The 13,518-nt window shown below is 40.0% G+C and overlaps 1 protein-coding gene across 5 annotated transcripts in view; it reads left to right on the plus strand.

The window, feature by feature from the left end:
• The window catches only part of USP54 (ubiquitin specific peptidase 54), a 102,440-nt gene that overhangs the window by 11,724 nt on the left and 77,198 nt on the right, over nucleotides 1-13,518 (plus strand). The window contains exon 1 of one of the 5 annotated variants that reach the window (XM_037399614.1): nucleotides 11,594-11,704. The exons of 3 other annotated variants lie outside the window; for them this stretch is intronic. The gene's annotated coding sequence lies outside the window, so the exon portion shown is untranslated. Of the gene's footprint in view, nucleotides 1-11,593; nucleotides 11,705-13,518 lie in introns of those variants that run through there. One more of the 5 variants, XM_037399612.1, reaches the window with a different exon arrangement.

Genomic DNA, 13,518 nt, shown 5'->3' on the forward strand with positions numbered 1-13,518 from the left:
GTCTAATTACTTAGTAGTTCCTTCAAGTGTTTAGTACTGTTTGCAGGCTGTAATTGTCCAAATGACTTTAGAGAGGGAAAATGACACTCTTCTTCCTCTAGAGCATTCACTCAAATGTCTTGATTTCTGAATTTGAGGGCAGAAGGGGAAACACGTGTATGTGTTTTCCTGTCATCTGTATGTCCCTTGGAAAATACAATGCCAGATCCAGGGCCTTCCTGTAAGCTTACTTGGACTTAATGTCACAACATGTTTATCTTCTTGCCCTGTTGGCACATTAAGATCTATGAAGTCATGATTTTGAAAATTGGAAGTTGGAATAAGAAAACCAGATCACTGCCAAAAATCGATTTGACATTTTTATAAAGAAACCTATCTTCCTGGAGGAAATACTGGCGTCTTTGTGTACTTTCAAGGCAGAATTACTTTGGAGATTCTTTAGTCATTAGGGAAATTTTTCCTCTGTTGCGCTAGGATTTTATCAATGTGTACTGGTACTGCAGAAATTATTTTGAATTTAGACTAGGATAATGGAGAGCAGTATTTGTCATCTTTTTAATGATGTCTGTTCTCCTGCTTCTACAACTACAGTAACCTCTCTCTTGCAGACAGAAGTTTCTCCCAGGAGAGAATTTCTGTGACTTCAGTGGCTGTTGCTGCTTTAGGCAGCAGCCTAGGATTGGAAATACAGACACTTCTGCAGCTGGAATCAGTCCTGTTCTCTTATGCTGTTTAAATTTCAGCCTTGTGACTTTTTTATTCTCATTGAATGAGATAACAGGAAAATATGTTTGCCGGTACCTTCAGGTTTCTGCAAGCATTTGAAAGCTTTGTGTTATGAATGACATAGGTTTTGTATGCCACTTCATTTCATATTTAGTTATGTTTTGATCAGAACTATAGCTCTGCCTAATAGAAAAGATAAGCAGGTAGAATTGCTAGGCAAATTATTAGAATGCTTTTTTTAGATACTGTGAATTTGCAGGATGTACTAATAAAAATGAACACTATCTGTTATATAAGTAAATGGGTAATAAATTGACAGGCTTTGCATCTTTACACTTTATGCAAGATCTGCCTCTTACAGAGTCTAGTGAGATCATTGTTTACTCAGCTCTTTCAGATCCTTTGCAGTAAGGAGAAGAAAAATAACAGAGGAAAACATAGAAGAATTAAACTCTGGTGTTCTGGTTTCAAACATTTGTGAGCCTTAATACAGAGTTTGCTCATTACATTTTTATTTACAGTTTCAAAGTAGCCAATTTTTAAGTTGCGGAGCTGTCAACCCAAAGGGGAAGTAAATGTAAAGGAGAGAAGGCTGGTGCACTCATTTTATTGGTAAATACTTCAGGAAGGAATATGCAAAACTATTGCTTCAATAATGTCTTAAGGTTTAACTTACCCATTCAGACAGTAACCATTGCTGGTATGATAGTATGGAAAAGACGCCAGCACTTAAAGTTTTCGAGCAATGAGAACTGGGCCACTACAGCATTGGTTTCCACTGGGTATTTATTACATCAGCCTCCCCGTCAAATTGTATGTCGCTGTTACCCAAGCTTAAATGTGTTGGAATCAGGGTCAGCTGATTTATACGGCCACATTCTCTTGCTGCTTGTGATGGATGTCCAGAAACAAAGCTTCCTCTGACAAGCAAAGGCTTGAGGATTTATTTCTTGTCTTTGCTATGTAAGCATTCAGTGTTCCTTTTACTGTTAGAAATTTCAAATTAATCTGGGTGAACTCAGTTCTCAGCATGTTCTTCACCTTTTGGTTTTTTACCAGAATTCTGAGTCTTTCAGTCTAGAGATTTCAACAAATTTATTTTGGTATGGTATCTTAAGTAGCCAAAACGGATGGGCACAGAGGCTTGGCTTGTTGGAGGATGTTAGCGTAGATAGAACTGGGGATAGGATCTGGGTGTTCTGGCTGTTCCAGTACTGTCACATCCCCAGTTCAGTGAGAAGAGGAAACAGATCTTGTGCTGTCTGTCTTCCTACAGAAATAGTTCTAAAATCTGTTAACTTCTATGGGGAGAGTGTGGTGTGTGAGTGTGTGTTCTTGGAGGATATGCAAAGCAGCATAATGAAACTACATTACAATGAATTCTTATGAGCTAGCAGATGATTTTGCTAATGTAACTGGTGTGCATATCTATATATGAGAGAAATTAGATTTAATTCAGAAGCTCACCTGCATAGTTCAGTCTTTCTCTGGGCATAGATTAATCAGCAGTTATTTCTTGTTATGGGTCCTGCCCATATAGACAGGATGCAACTGAGCTTGCAGCTAAAACTAAGCATAAACAAGCATTGTGAATACAGGCTGTGCTAACTATTCAAATTATGTTGGAGACTTGCTAAACTGAACATGTATTTGGATTGAATATGGTTATGAATAGGGCATAGAAGCTAACCATGTAGCAGATGTGAACTAGATAGATAGAGCTCTTACTTTTCCCCAAGTTTAAAGGTACTATTAGGAGCCTGCATCAATGTCAGGTTTTTGTATTGATGGAAATAGCTGTGACGCATGAAGCAGCAGTGCAAATCACATCTGGAAGGTGACATGCCTCTTACGATGTAAATTTCCCCAAACACATTGAGTTCTTGAGCTCTGAGTTGAAATGACTGGTATGGGAGCTGTAGTAATTAATCTACTTCATGTAAAAGAAAATCAAACACAGTTTTTAATGCCTTTTTCAAAATATACTGAATGCCAGCCCACTTCAAATTGGCCAGTAAAATCTTGTCTAATAGTGATTAGTATTAGTATTCAATATTGCTAAGAAGATCAATAAAAAGAAGTAACATTTGTAACATTCTTACTAGTTTCCAAAACATTTAGCTTTTTTAAGGCAAAAAGCAAGCAAACAAAAAACCCTTCAAAATCCCAGCAGTTCAGGCCTGAATATTTGTCCTTGTAAATTACTTTGCCACATCAGGAAAAATGTGGTAAGCTGTAAATCAGTGACTGAGCAGTTGCAATGTAAATTTTCTTCTGTTAGTATCTTGTCTGAGATTCTCTTGAGTGTATATAGTTAATTCACTAGCGGCTTATACTAACACGTTTTGCTTCTTAGAGTAATTGGACTAGAAGTGCATTAGTCAGTTAATGCAGTTCAGCTGATGGTCAGTATCTTGTTAAGTCATGATAAAGCAGTGGTTTAGTTTCCTCCTATGGTGGACAAAGCAGAGTGTATGTCTGGAAAGGTACTTTTTTTTTTTTTTTCTTCAAAAACATTAATATTTGTTCTTTTAACCAGATAAAGTCAGATAGTCCCCAAAAGCGACGTATTAATTTACCATCTTAACCTCCACAAGTAGTATATTCATTCTTTTTCTTGTAATGTTAACTTGTTAGATTTTGCTCTGCTATTTATAAAGTATTGTTATGAAATTATACAATGTCAGATGAATTTTGGATAATCCTAGGGAAAATTAATTTTAAAGATACTTTTGCATTCTAACTTCATTTTTATTAATTTACAATTGTATTACAGTATCCTACTTTTGGTCTCTGGTATTTATGGCAAGATGAAATTTTTCAATAAAGGGAAAGGCTAGAATGGTATGAGCATGCTTAGCATACACAGAAGATAATGAACAGTTTTCAGTTTTATGTAAGCACTGTATAATTCTTGTGAAAAGAAATAAAGTTTGGGTGCATGGTGAATATCCTACGATATACTTAAGAAAACTTAAGTATTAGTTATCTGACAAGAATCAGTGATGTCTTTAAACTTTTTTCTTCCTGTTCTTTGTTGCTATGTTAAAATAATGAAATCAAACATTTACATCTTAAACTGCCACATATGCATGTTCTATAATAAGAGTCTATTATGTAGTTTAATTTTGGGCAATGACAGCAAATAACGAACATTTCTAAATGTAATGGTGCAACAATGTAGGATCGTACAGAAGGGTGGCTGGTTTTGTGTGCTATACTATATCAGAGCAAATAGGCTGCAAGAACCAGAGTATCTGCAGGATCATCTGTGTTAGGCTTAATCCTGTTGTTTATCTGCAATCCTTTATTCAGTATATGTGCATGAGTATATGAACAAAGTACGGCCCCCCCACCCAACCCAGCTCTGTCTGCCTAGCTGGGTGTACAGAAACAGATTTCATAATTGACACAGAAGTGATGCTAATAAGCTGCAAACGATCTGCTAATTGGTCTTCCCTAGCTGGTGTGATTGCAAGTCTGGATTGCAGAGCTCTGGTTCTGTTCCTGTTACTTTCTTGCTGCAGATCTCTCCTCTTTACTGCTGTTGAGCTAGAAATGGCCACCACATTTTGAAGTATGCTTTCCTTCTCCCAGGGCCTTGTCTTGACCTTTCTGGATGGGCTGCACAGCCTGCAGGCAGCACTGGACCACTGCTGCCTGCTGAGCTGCCCTCACCGCAGTGTGCTTCTAGCTGCCAATACATCCATGGCTTTGTAATACGGCGTTTTTGGTAGGCAGCACAATTTTGTAAGATGTACTTGAAGTAAGTACTATGAAAATATCCTTGGAACATTAGCAGAAGAGGAGTATAAGTGAGCAGCAGTTAGCACAAGCAGGAAATAAAAAGCACAGAGACATATAGGATGGATGGCAAAGCTGAAGCAAGCATTTTGCATACTTCTTAGTACTTGGGTAGGTTATTTATTAGGCTGGACCTGATGAAATTAATCCTTTGACATGTCAAAGGAAAAAAAAGTAACAGAAGCTATGTCAGTACCACTAGCTGCTATTTGAGGTACTAGAAGACTTGAAAATAAAAGAAGTGGGGAGAAAGAGCCAGGAAATGGCAGACCATTTCTCTCATCTTCCAAATTTTGAACAAATTACTGCACAGACTATAAGCCTCTGGGAGGCAACAAGAAGATGAGTCACAACCACTACTAATTTAGGAAGAGTAAATAGTCATGCCAGTTTATTTTTCTTCTGTAACATGACAATAAGGCCCATGAACTGACAAGAGTGTGAATGTTAGTATCTTCATGTTAGTGGGTTCTTAGGCACTGGTTTTATGCAGTAATCTTACAAACAAGTGAAGAAATGTGGCCTGAAAGAAACTGTTGTAGAGTAGGAGCAAGAATCATTGGATGACTGTGCTTAGTGAGTGGTTATTAATGATTGTCTGTCAAAATGAAATGGTAGTATTGAATGTGGGTTTGCCACGGTCTGTTGGGTCTGTACTCGTTCTGCTTCACTTCAGTCTTTTCGTTAATGACCTTGATGATAGAATAGAGAGTGTGTTTACAAAATTGATTCACTAAAAATGACCCCAAAACTTGGAGGGAATGCGTATACATAGGACACAAGTTTAAGAGCGCAAAATTATTTTGAGAAAATTGAGAAAATCTTAGGGCATAAATAGGGACAGATTTAAGTTCTGCACTTAACAGAAATCATAAAATACACTAATACAGGGTAGGGAAACAAGTAATTAGGTGAAAATTCTCCAGAATCCTTGTAGAAGGGCAAATGTTATATCAGGAGAGATGAAAATGCAGGTGTAGGCTGTAAAACATACAGAGCAATCTTTTTTTTTATCTACATGTAAATCTTCAGTTGAAGTGCTGCATCTGGTTAGGGCAAATGCCCCAGGAAGATACAGCTTGGCTGAAGAGAGGCTGGGAGAAGAGTAATCAAATCATTTGAGGTCGAGAAAATGGGGCCTGATAGGAAAGACTGAAATGATTTGAACTGGGGAGAGAGTTGAGCGTGCAAGCCCCAGAAGGAGAACTGGAAGGCATACTTTTTTTATATGTGTGTATATAGTAGGCTGTTTCAAGAGGGTAGGAAGTTGCAGTGTAAGGCCAGTCCATGAGAGGCAGGGCCAAGACAATTGATCTTAAATTGCTGCAAGAAATGCAGAGTAGGTCTTGGACCACTTCGTGAGATAACTGACTGTTGTTTTTCATTAGGCATTTTCTCCATTTAGCTGTGTTTTGAATGATGACGTTATTTTAAGACTGATGAACAGTACATACAGACTTTTTGGAATGTTACTGATTAAAAAATGACCAGTTTGTACCTGGAGACACTAAACCCTGAGACAGTATCCACTAGATGAAATGCAGATGCAGACAGCCTCTATATTGCCAGTCCTGCCACATCTAATGTCCTCCAACTCAGTAGCCTTCCTCTGGTTTTTGTTGGTACCTCACTACATAAGTACTAGGTATGCTGTACAAGATTTTCAGCTTGCTTTTCCCATTGACAAGCCTGTCAGTAGTCAACTTTTATTTCTTTCTCATTTTCATAATTACTTCAGTTGTCAGTCCAGCACTTTGGGGATTCAACATGTTATTAGCTTAAGAAAACAAGGACTGTAGTGTTGGTAATAGTTTTGTTTATAAAATCTTTCCCAATTTTCATTGTGTATTTCTCCACTGAGAAATGAGTGCAAGCCTCAGTTACCTGAGGCTGTAACATGTGTTGTTAGTATACTTCAAATGTCTATTTGCATTGTCATAATACCCTAGAACACACGTCTTTAATCATTGCAGTTGGAAATTACTTTGCTTAGCAATTTTAGTTTCTATTTTCTCAAAGAGAAATAAGTGTTTTCATGAGTCAGAGCCAACAGGCTGTGTACAGCATAGCCAGCCAAACCTGAATTCTGCGCCCAAGAGTGGAATTTGTTGCAGCTTCAAGCACTTTTTAATGGGGCTTTTTGTTTAAGTAAATGTGAAGGAAATTCCATCATTTCAGTATTTCTTCTTTCTAATAACTTACTGTGAGCTGCTTCCAATTTACTTTTTCTTCTTCTTTTCTGTCTTTATTACTTTGCCCTTTTGAGATGTTTATATCAGGGAAACTAGAAGCTCTGACAGCTGGACAAGAGGTGGTGAGCAGCCTTTAAACACAGGGCAGATGTCAGATATGGAAATGTTAGGGGTCCAACATATCCTGCAGGGAAGCATTGTGGAGCTTTTAAGAGGTGGAGGGGTTTTTGCATATCACGGAAAGGATCAGGGTGATTTGAAAGATACGTTGGTTATTGGTTTGGATATGAGGGGATGATCTGAACTCTTCTCTCTTCTGCTAGATCACTGGTTGCTCTTATCCTACTGTTTTGCTTCTCCCCCCCACAGTGACTTTGGGCTAAATGCTGTAAACTCTTCTTTTTTTCCTGCATAATGTACCTTGCTTTCCTAGCGGGATGGGCATGTTCATATTATCTGCAAGGGGAGTTATTGCTGACATAGATTATTTAAATATTGATCATTAGCTTTCAGATTTCCAGACTAATACATGTGGGAGAACTCACAGGTTTGTGCTTGTTCAGGCTCTGGTCATATTTAAATGGTATTCTTTTTAATCATGAGAGCCAGAAATGGTGCTTTTAATTTGAAAATTTAGAGCTAGATGTATGAATCTAGCAGGTGATACAGATACTTGGAATAAATAGAGAGGACCCTTAACTGTTGTGGAATGCGATGTAACAGTTTATTGCCCATGAATAATTGGTGGTAAAATAATCTTTGAAAAATAGGCCAAAAATGCTAATTCTCTGAGACAATGCCAGTAACATGTGCCACTGGAATTGGAAGGATGAGACTACTATGTAGGAGGAATGTATAATAAAGACATACCGTGGTATAGAAGTTACAAGATGTTGCAACCTCATCAACCAGCTCTAAGCAGTACTGATGCTTCTGGGTATACAAAGCAAAACCAGCATTTGGTGCGGCTGAAATGATCTAGCTGAGAATGCCTGGGGTTTGGGAGTGCTGCGATGCTGCCGAGCCGTGTGTGCTGAGCTCATGCCAGCCCTCCAGGTTAGGGCAATAGAGCTGCTTGTCCCCAATAGAGTGGCTGGGTAGCAATGAAATTTACAGCAGCAGAGGGTTGTTGATCAGTGGGTAATTTCATGTTGTATCTGACCTTTTGTTTTTGAAAAACATAGATGGATCAGAAAACTCACAGCTTTTTCTTAAAGAGCTCAAATGTGGATGCATTAAATAAATCAGTTTTTCATGGAAATGGACTTCTACCTTGTGTGGCTGGACTTGAAAATTTACTGAAAAAGCACGGCCACCTGTCTTACTGTTTATAGTACATCATGTTGCACCTTCTGTGCTTGACTTAATGAAGATGATAAATAACTTACTCTTGACCAACAAAAGTTACTTTTGCCTTACTTTATTCAGAAAAGGAAGGACGCCTCTCACTGTGGAATGCTGGATTAGGCTGTTTGATGTCCTTTTAAAGTACCTAGTATTTGTCTGTCTCTTTGTAGAATTACAACATCAAGATGCATAATAGAAGCTTTAATTATAAGCATTAAGTTAAAGTGTGGTGTTGTGAAGGCTCTGTTAGCAGAATTATAGTCCAAACTTGCAATTTAGTGATGTCTCAAAGTCTAAAGTTTGAGTAGTGAGTTTCAGTTCTGAAGGAAGGGGAGGAGGGTTTCTGCTTAGCAGGGCACTGGGTGCTGATGCACTTCTGAAATGGGATGCGGCTCATCTTTATTATAAGATCATTGTTGTTTGAAAATATCATAGGTGACTGATGAGCAATATAAAAGCTACCAAGTTGGTCAGTCCTTCTAGTCCTTTCAGCTTTCGTGAGCACAGACCATCATGCTAAACTATACTACTCTGTTACTCTTCAGCAGTATTTCAATGCAGGGTTTTAAACACGGACTATGAGATTAGATATACCCACTTTCACTGTAAAGTGGAGTTTGAACTGTCTCCTTGCAATAGAAGTAAATTAAGTTAGTCTTATGTTAGAAACTTAGTAGCTAAGTGCTCTTAACCCTTAAAGACACCAAATTTATTTGGGCTACTGAGATTGGGAAGGAAAATCCATTGGTCTTTACTTAAATAAGGCTTAGAAGTGATTTTGTTGTGATTTCACTGTGTAAAACATAACTGAGCTGTAACTTTTAAGTGTTGAGTATTCGAAGTTGTCAGGCGATAGCTGTGTTGGATGGTAATATGTGTAAATATGTTGGTTTAATTTAATAGTTGGTTCTAGGGGAAGGCAACAGGAAGGCAACACAATAGTCTGGATAAGCAAGAGTGCTGCAACATGCTACAGACAATAGTCAGTCTATCAGCTGTGAAGAGCCAACTTCCAGGATCCAACTGAAGTTCCATAGCCATTTCTCTAAGGGTAGGAGCTCAGTGATCAAAAGGGCACCAAACAGGATGGATAACAATCAACTGAGGGATTTTTTTTTTTAATGTGACATTTTAAAGTGATTAGAATTATTTTTATTGAGGGAAGAGTGGATTTGAGTGCATTTAAATTCCACATTTAATACTATCAATAATTAAAATAATGTGTTCTAAATATACTTTTAAAATAAAATCCCACTGCTTGTTTGCTGCTAAAATTTTAGCAAATGAGATGCTGAATTGAAACTAGCACTAATGAACTGACAATCTAGCTTTGACTCTAAGTGGGGTTTTAAAATTACAGTACATATATAAATGTTTTGCTTGTTCCACACTGTTTCTCAGCTTAGAATGAAAGATGAAAAAGCAAGAAATTTTATATTTTAATGTTTGAGTAAAAGCCTTGAGAGCTCAGAGGATGAGATCCCCTACTTCTAAAAGTATTTATCATTGGGGCTTGCCATCAATATCAACGTAATTCAGACTACTCACCCCCCCTTTTTTAAAAAAAAAATAGTTTAAATAAAAGAATATCATATAATTTCTGTCCACATATAGTTTTGAGTTTAGTATGAATGTGAAATTATATTTTAGAAAACATGTCATATCACATTCACCATTTTCTGAAAGATAGTCCTGATTATTTAGTAATCTTAGGTAACTAACCTTAGTAAAGCAGAAACACAGATCTTACAAATTCCCAAGAAAATGAGGAAAAAAAAAAAGGGTCTAAACATGGAGTAAATATTTTCAGACATGTGAACGCCTAAAAATATCAGGGGGGAAAAAAAGGAATAATTTCTGTAGGGGAAAATGGGAGTTGAATGCAATTTGGCTATTTTAATAAATATATCTTTTATTGTATCTTCCTTGTTACCAAAGCAAGAAGCAAAATTTTGTGTATGAGGCATATTGTGTTAAAGCATAACTCAGCTTGTTCCCATATGCAAACCAAAATGCTGTCTTGTTGTCTTCTGCATTGAATGCTGCACTTCTGAAGGCCAGCACTGTTTTTGATGAGTGCTGGTGTAATTGATAGTGGAACCTATGCAGAGAAACAAAAAAAAAGGGGGGGCTTTTCCAGGATCAGATAATTGTTTGGCAATATCTGTAGAAGGTTAAGTAAAACCTTTATGATATTAGTTGGACAATGAGTGATGCTTTCCTCTGATTTTGTCTTTGGTATCTAGAAGTAAGAACTATCACTGAAAGCATCAATGAGAATTGGGAAAGTATCACTTGCTGATGTTTTGCAGATGGGGAATTGGAGCAGACAGTGATTAATCGATTTGTATGAAGTCGTCCTGAAAAGTTGTAGGACATGGCAATTGGTCCCAGTTGTTGGTCTGGACTGGTGGCTTTATGCTAATAGCAGTGAAAGAAAGAAGAAAGTGCCTGCATGGCTGCAGCTTGAGAATTGCCAGCAGCCCCCTCGAGGTTTGAGTGAGGCTGATGTGTTTTCATGACTGGGTGTATGGCAGTACAGCGTTTTCTATATGGATTAGATATAAATAGGAAGGATGACATAGTATGTAACAACTGTGTTTCTGTTCAGATGTGCTTCTTGGATAGGCAATTTTAGTGTTTGTATCTTCCATTTGATTCTTCTCTCTTCCACGTTTAATGTTCACTGCCCAGCTAAGTGGAAGCGATGCAGACTGATTTAAAGGTCTCTCGTCGTCGAGAACATTTCCTTGGTAGAGAGGATTGCTGAGCAGGGTAAGGGGACAATTGATTTTGAGTAGGTAAGAGGACTGCAATAACCGATCTGTCCCAGTTACGAGTGTGTCTCATTTGCCAGGTGCTGCGGGTACAAACTAAGCAGTTACCAGTTTCGTGCTGTGTTAACTCGGTTGTTTTCTCCAGACAGAAATACAGTATCTGGCACAAAAGTAGTTCTTGTTCTCTAGCTGGTTGAGTGCCCCTGCGAGCGGGCAAGCCTTCCTTCACTGGTGGGCAAACTGGCACTGCGTTTTGGGGGTAAAAGAGGGGAGCTGTGGCCTTTGGGGGCTCAGGAACCGCTGCTCTTGACATCCATGGGTGGCTGGTGTGCCAATGAGGCACCTCCCGCGGTGGCTGTCACCGGGTCTTGAGAAGCGCTGCGGAAACAAGGGGAAAAGATAAATACATCTACCAGGAGAGCGGATTGCTTTCCCGAATTATTTACAGAGGAGGCAGCAGCCCCGAGAGGGCCCCGGCGCGGGAAGCCCCGGTGCCGCGGGCGGAACGGGGCCGAAGGGCCCTTGGCGTTTCCCACACAGGTGGAGGGGAGGCCTCGAAAGGCCTCGGGCAGCGCGGCCACGGCCCGGTGCCCCCAGGCTCCGCACGCGGGGGAAGCAGCGGGGCTCTGCGCGTTACCTGAGCGCGGGATCTTCGCCGCTGCGGCCTGGCCGGGCGGCCCCGCCGCTGCCCCTTTAAGGCCCGACCTGCCCGGGGATCAGGTGCGCGGCGGGAGCGGTGACGTCACCGCCACGGGGCGGGGCGCTGGCTCCCGCGCTGCCCGCGCCGCGCGACGGGACGGGACGGGACGGGACGGGAGCGCCGCGGGACGGGGCGGCGGCGGGTCCCCGGGCCGGCCGGTGAGTGTGCTGGGACACCTGGGCCAGGCGGGCTGAGCGCGGCCGGCTCCCGGGACGGGGCGGGGGCACGGCTTCGCCATGCGGGTCCGCTGCAGCAGGTGTCGGTGGCTTTGTGGTGTGCTGGCTGCTGGTAAGCAGAGGAAGGGTTTTCTGCAGCAAGCCAGGCTGGGAAAATTTGCTGAGTGCCGGGTGTTTCATTATTCGCAAACATAATTGTTAGTGTTATGTACGCCTATACAAAAAAAGCTATACACTTCAATTGTATTTACTTGTCTAAACTGTTGCTGAGATAGTAAATGAGCACCAGATACTGCCTTAGCTGTCTCTGTGTCTCGTGGTGATGGATTGTGCTGAGTACCTACTGTCCTTGGTGGAAGGTGCTATGTTAAATTTAACTCGTGCTGCTTTGGTAAATCAAGGTAGTTAAAAACGCTGGAGTTTGGAGTAGAGGAAGGTGTCTTACAGCTGCTCTCCCTACTTGCCAGTGGGAAGATTATAGCCCGTCTGTATGGAGAAGAGTAATGACTATGCCCTTTGCCAGTTGTGGGGGAATGTGCAAGACCATATGGAATCTACAGCACTTAAATCTTCATGTGCACAGGAGTTGCATTTGCTAATTCTGATGAAAGGCAAAGCATTGGTTATGGCTGTGGTTGTGGGTTTTGGTCTGTGATCTTTTTTTTTTTTTTTCTTTTTTATAGTAAGGGTAGAAGAGATAAACCTTTCTTTGAACATTCATTCTATCTCCATGATAAACAGAGTTTAATATTTGCAGTTCTAATTTCTGGCCTAATGGGTTCACTTTTCACAAGGTAGGTTAAAATTGGCAGAAATAAATAGTGGGGAAAAAATTTCCTGTTCAAGGGAATTGTCACATGAAGATGAAGTTGACAGGAGGGCACCTCTCATTTTCTGTGTGGCAGAAGGATGTGACAAAGTAAAGCAAGGCTTTATCAGCCTTGACTCTTGAGTAGAGGAAGGTCTCTTTGGTATTCTTATGCTAAAAATGAAGGCTAAGACTTTCCTTTGAAGGCTTGAATTGGAAAGGCCTGTCTCTACCACATCTAATTTCTGCACTAGATTCCAAAGCAGGTTTAGTCTCTAAATCTACAGAGCAGGATTCTGGAGTAACTCCTCATTAAAATAAAGAAAAGTACTTTTATGTATGTCCATATGTATTTGTTCTAATCTGTGCTATTTTTAGTTTTGAATGCTCACCTATGAATCCATCTTTCTGCAGGTTTCTTTTATCTATTGCCTTGGTAGTGTTTCAGTCTAATCAGTATGCAATGGATGATGTTTTTCTGCTCTAAATTTAGCTGCTGATGTTCATACGTTACTTGGTATTCTGTATTAGTTGTTGTAGTGGGCATCTTGTGTGGATAGATGGGCTGCAATGGCTTTTGTCCTGGAATATGCATCGAGCTAGTTGACTTGTATTTACAGTGGGCTTTTTAAAGGGGTGAAGCGTGTTAATCTAGGATGGTTAAGACCAATGGAGTCTTTATATTTAGGTATATTAATATATATACGTGCTTTGTGTATGCCTCACACCTGGGGGAGAGGAACCAGAGAGTGAGTGTCACATTACTACAGCGTTTAGTTAGTACTATTTTTTTGCATACTTACGCAGAGAGTACCAGTATTCTGTCAGAAGCCGACATGTAGTCCAAAGGCATGCTGCAGCTGTAGGATGCCAGGCTAAGGTGAACAAGTAATCCATGGTGTAGCAGGACTAAGCTACAGGGTAAAATCTGGTCAATTACATTTCTACCTGAAAATCTCTTTAACTGCTAAGTATATTTTTTCATGAC

Source organism: Falco rusticolus, chromosome 9 (assembly GCF_015220075.1).
Source record: "Falco rusticolus isolate bFalRus1 chromosome 9, bFalRus1.pri, whole genome shotgun sequence".
NCBI lineage: Eukaryota > Metazoa > Chordata > Aves > Falconiformes > Falconidae > Falco > Falco rusticolus.